This window comes from Symsagittifera roscoffensis, chromosome 4 (genome assembly GCF_963678635.1).
Source record: "Symsagittifera roscoffensis chromosome 4, txSymRosc1.1, whole genome shotgun sequence".
NCBI classification, from domain to species: Eukaryota; Metazoa; Xenacoelomorpha; order Acoela; family Convolutidae; genus Symsagittifera; species Symsagittifera roscoffensis.
Window position 1 is genome coordinate 5,319,939 of NC_087065.1, and position 6,000 is coordinate 5,325,938.

A 6,000-nucleotide genomic window follows, 5' to 3' on the forward strand; every position below is an offset into this window, starting at 1 on the left:
CTAAGAAAGCACTCAAAACTAAAAAAAAAACTGCGCATAACATGGCGAAATCTTCAATAGCTCGACTGCCCTCTAAAATCTATGACAATATTTTTAAAAAGTTTTGAGAAAAAGTAACAATTGATGAAATTGAACAATTGGAAAAATTTAAGTTACAATCATTCTTTTATTAGCTTGGGGGGACTTTCAAAATAAGTTTGACAAAAAAATAGTGATGTGTTGAGCGTCTAACAACGTAATTATAAGATCCTAGAGCTGTCCTTGTGCCCATTTGAACAGTTTCTGAGAGGGATTAAGCCGCCGCTTACGCGTTAGTAATTGAAATATATCGCTAGTTAGTTTCCCAAACTAGCTAAAACGTCAATTTTCAAAACCAGGGGACTGGTTTTTCAAATTTGAGACCAGGACACAACAACCACTCCAAAAAAACTAAACCGAGCACGTGGATATTATTTTTCTTTTAAAATCCGAAACAATGATGCTAACTAAGTGATCTAAAATAAGATTTTGTATCACTTAGGTGGTCGCTACGCGCATTCATACCTAAAGGAGCTCTAACTCTCCATCTATGTTTTTCAGTTTTTACCCTTAGATTTTCATCAACCTTGGTAACTACAACTAACTATGATATGACTCGAAAAAAGTTTCAGGCTAACAAAAATAATTTTCAAAAAACTCGAAGTTAAAACAAGCATGATCCAAGTTAGAAAATTGTCATCATATAAAAAAACTGCAAATTAGTTTCTTCTAAACTATATTTAAATTAAATTGAGACTGCTCGTATCAGGGCAACACCAAACGCAAAGCCCCGAATGTTCCGACTGCATTTTAAAGTCTATGGAGCAGTAATAACATGAAAAAATTAAATGTATCAAAATAAACTGAATTTTTTTTATTATAAACTTTGATATTTTTTGTAAAAATTAACCCCCACACGCCATTTAAAGTACAAAGTGATGAACCTTGCTCCTAGTGACATATCAATTATGGCCAATAAGCTTCCTTCAACTGATTTGGAACGATTTCTAAGACGGATTGAATCTCCGCTGACTCGTTATTAGCGCGAATTATATACATTTTGAATGAGGACAACAATACATTTTGAATGTTAATAAAATTTCCGCCAAAAATGGGTTGTTAAAAAGTCGAAATTTGTCTAAAGAAAAAATCACCTCGAGCACAAATATTTCGTTACTTTCATTACGAAAATCGAAAAGTGCTTTCTTAAGAGAATTAATCATTAGACGGCAATGTCACCAAGTTTGATTAGCCCAATTATTCATTAGTACTCTTCGTCAACAAAATTGAAGCAGAAAAATCAAAAGTGTTCGAGTTATTTCAATTGGTAACATCATGAAAGTTTTGGCGGAATTTAGGTACGTGAGCAATTAATTAAATTGGTAAAAAGGGCATGTCATTCTGGAATTTCAGGTATGCTGGAACTTAGGTATAGGTAATTGTAAGCAAGCATTATGGAATAAAGATATATTCAATTATCCTTTTTCCGAAATTTGTTACTCAAGAGGTACTAAGGTATTTTTGTGGAACAAAAATGTATATCTTATTTTACAAAATGCACCTTCTATGGGAAAATGGCAAAAGCGGATTTAGATGGGCGGGCGACCCACTACGGACCCGCTGCCGACCCAAAGGGTTCCCCCTTGTACTATTTTGAGATACCCAGTTTTGGCTGACGGACATTAAAATTTTTCTTCCAATAATTAATTAGTTTGAGGGGGAAGCGCGCGCCAAAAAAATGCAACTTTTTAGTCGAAAGTTTCCAAAAAGTGCCAGAAAACGTTTTTTTTGGCCTGTTTTTTCAAGTTTTTGCCTCATATTTTTGCGGCGCAGAAATTTTGTACAAAATAAGTTCTTTGTAATGATTTGTAAGAGCTCAGAAAGTCAATTTGATTGATCTAAAAAAAAGTTAGATAAGACTTCGAAAATGTTTTGAAACCCCCCTCGAAAAAAGTTTGATCTGCCGCTGGTTTCTACCAAAAAGTTTCTAAAAAAAATTAGGTAAGCCATGAAAATTAGAGTTTGTAACATTTTCCATGTTTTTGAAATGGTTCCTGTTTTACCCAAACTTCAATTTTCCGATTTGTTTCAAGGGCTAGACGTAGTTTTCAGTCAACGAAATTTTTGAAACGATAATGCTTCTTTAAATGCAAATAGTAGCAAATAATAAATGGTTGCCCTTATGTTTGACGAAGAAAATTACAGTCTGGCTATATAATTTACAATCGGGCCGCAAAAACTATGAAATACGAAAATGCGAATTTGAGCTGTAACTTCAGCTTCAAGTTTTGCATGTGCCAAAATTGTTTCCCCACTCGTCAACAGCTAGAAGCAAACATCTGCTCGGATGCGCTTGCATTTGGTACGACTAATTTTGTGCGTTATAAGAAGTGTCTGTAGTTATTCTAAAAGATTTTTAAAAAGATTATTCCAATTTCCGGTGCAAGAATTGGAAAAAAATTGATCGATGTCTTCTTTCTCTAGACACAGCTTGGCTTTTTAATCAGCAATTTTTCGACAAAATTTTCGATTTCTTAAACACAAAATTGTTTATATGAGCTTAGGTTGACATCTAAACAATAAAAATGATGGTCATAAAATTTCATATGTTAAGTTTTTGGCCAAAACAGTGTCCTTTAAGGCTTATGTTTGACCAAAAAAATTACAGTCCGGCTATATAATTTACAATCGAGCCGCAAAAACTATCAAAAACGAAAATGTTCATTTTAGCTGTAACTTCAGCTTCAAGTTTTGCATGTGCCGAAATTGTTTCCCCACTCGTCAATAGTTAGAAGCAAACATCTGATCGGATGCGCTTGCATTTGGTACGACTAATTTTGTGCGTTCTAAGAAGTGTCTGTTGTTATTCTAAAAGATTTTTTAAATGGTTGTTCCAATTTCCGGTGCCAGAAATGGAAAAAATTGATCGATATCTTCTTTCTTTAGACACATCTTGGCTTTTTAATCAGCAGTTTTTCGACAAACTTTTCGATTTCCTAAAAATTGACATCTAAACAATAAAAATGCTGGTCATACAATTTCATATGTTAAGTTTTTGGCCAAAACAGTATCCTTTATTGTTTTGGGAGAGCTTTCAAAATCTTTTTGGTCACCTAAAAAAAGTCGAGAAAATACTAGATCTACCCCTGAAGAATGTTATATCAGTGCTTACAGAAAATTTATAAATATAATTATAAGACGACACTCTAATCAGCGACCTAATCACCTCTTGTGGTCTTTTCCGACCAGCTACGAACCCGTCATGGAGCCTTCTCAATTCTTTCTGTTCCCAGTTGGCCTTGACGACAAACAACCTCAAAAACAGCTTATCCAAGTGTAATACAATGAGTAATATTAGCCACTGTCAAGACATGCAATTCCTGAGGACTCCTTGGGTACGTCACGATAGATTTCGGCTTCAAATAAAAGATAGACTTCACTGCTCTGTACTCAATATCGGAGAAGGTTCTGTTCGACTCAGAGACAACCACGTGGATGCATTTGGAAAAGTCTCTCGGAACCGTATACGGTATACCCCTAGATATTATGTGAGATTAAAAAAGTCACAATCAGTCGTGGTAATTTTGTCACGGGTTTTTCAAGTCAACTTATGTACACAAGTTCTCATCCGATTTGGACCCAGATTTCTCAATTTTACTAAAATTCATAGTTTTATCTTTTTATCTTGTGCTTTTTTCATCGAACTCACAAGTGCTCTTGTAGTAAATGATCGAGACCTTCATATAGTAATGTATACACCAGTAGCGGATATAGGGCTCCCCCTCAGGGATTCGACCCCCTGCCGACCCAAAGGTTACAATCGGGCCGCAAAAACCATGAAAAACGAAAATGTACTATTTTGAGATATCCCTTTTTGGTGACGGACCCTAAAAATTTTCTAAAGGCGCCTTGGGCGCCAATATATACTAATTTTGAGGGGGAGCGCGCGCCAAAAAAAACGCGATTTTTTGGTCAAAATTTTCCAAAAAGTGCCTAAAAACGCCTTTTTGGCCTTTTTTCAAAATTTTACCTGGCGGCACAGGAAATAATGTGGTCAAATTAGGGTCTTTATAGGGACCAGGAAGACCTCAGAAAATCAATTTGGTCGACCTAAATAAAAAAAGGTCGACAAAACTTTCAAAAATTTTTTGAAAATCTGCCCCCCTCGAGAAATTCCAAAATCCGCGCCTGGTATACACCATAAAAATAGTAGCCCTACCAATGCTCAGATGAACATCGGGAATGTATCCCCCATTTCTTCAAGACTTGACGTGGTACCGCTTAATTTCCAACAGAGCCTAGGTTTTCCCTATTATTCTCGTTCAGCTTCTGTTGTCTCTGATCTTTTTGTTTTTTTTTCTTTCTTCACATTAAAATGAGTTGAGGTCTTTTTGACCTCATATATTGGATTTAAAAAGTTTAAGGAACGGATCTGTCTTCTGCAGCCAACATTAACAACGAGTGTTCAGCCAATAGTGACATACTGGGTGTTTTGTAGACCACAACTACCTGGCAGACCTTTTTCCTAGATGATCATGAATTGTATCGTTAACCAGACACTCTGTCATGCTCTCTAGTGTCCGGATTTGTCTTTCGAAATTCCCGTTTGTTTTTCAGATTATACGCAGTAGGACTGGCCTGGACAGCGTGCGACCCTCTCCTGAACTCCTAAGTGAAGTAACCTGCAGATACGTTTTAATTGTCTTAATTTAAAGTCTGGGTGCACCCATATCTCGAGATCTATTACATCACCAAGTGATCAATTGTTTTCGACACCGAGGCTGCTACCCAAAAAACCGCCATTTTGGGTGGGATCTCTTTTAACTCTTTCATCACAAAAATCTGATAAAAATGGAAAACCATCTGCTAATATTTTGGTTGTTAGTTTTCACAATTTCATTCGAAATTTATACGAAATCTCAGCGCTCAGCAGACTTCGGGAGAAAACGTAGTCCTCGTGACTTTGACTTGTGACAGGTAATACATGCAATTATCCACCTCGTGTTTTCATTCTTAAACCCCCCCCCCCCCATATTCGAAGTAGGATTCAGCTATACCTTTATTTAATCAATATTGGTCAGTGATCTGAAAAAAAATCTGTTTGCGGCAGAATTATTGAAACCAATTTGTGCATAAGTTTATTTTTCAAATAGTCTTTTACTGGCTATACTTCTCATTCAAACGTCTGGCTATAACGTCTGGATATCCAGCTGCTCTCTGATTGAATGACTCCTGATTTTTAAAAATAACTCTATTTTTGAGCCCTCAAGAAATTAGCTTCCAGTTTCTCTTTAAATACTTTCAATTTGACACTCAAAACTTCCTAACAATACCAATCTGCAGTACCAATGTGCTCAAGACTTTTCAGTTGTTCACAACTGATTCCAGATTTGTTCCTGCATTTTTGCTGCAGATTGGTAACAAAAGCGTCTAGTCGCTGCTATGATTTTGGTTTCAACGTCACCATCGCTAAGTTTGGTATCACAATTTTTAAGTACGTGGAGATCGGTCAACTTCGACCAACCGCGAGTGTTACAAGTGCCTAGCCTACAAGTAATTATACCTGAATGAATTTTAAATTTGTACCATCGATACCAACACACTCCAAATTCCCACCAGCCTGGCTATCTTCCTACTCTCATAAAGGAATCCCAGGTAAGATATTGTTGTCCAACCTCGATAATCTTTCACTTGAATTTCATTCTTTCCGAGACATGTCATCTCAACTTGCTCTCTATCCATCGTTTTCAATGGTGACTCAGCTATCATCCGACTTTTTTTGTTTTTACAGTTTCTGACAATCCGCTTACCTCTCCTTGGTTGACTGGGATCTTCGAAAAATTGCTTGCACTTACAAAAAAGTCATTTTAATTGCCGTCATTACAGGTCTTCTTCAAGCATTTTTTCAAGAAAAGTCAAAAACTCTGAACACACTTGTACTTCACCCTCAGCTACCAGTTGAAAATCTTATTTTTGTTGCTT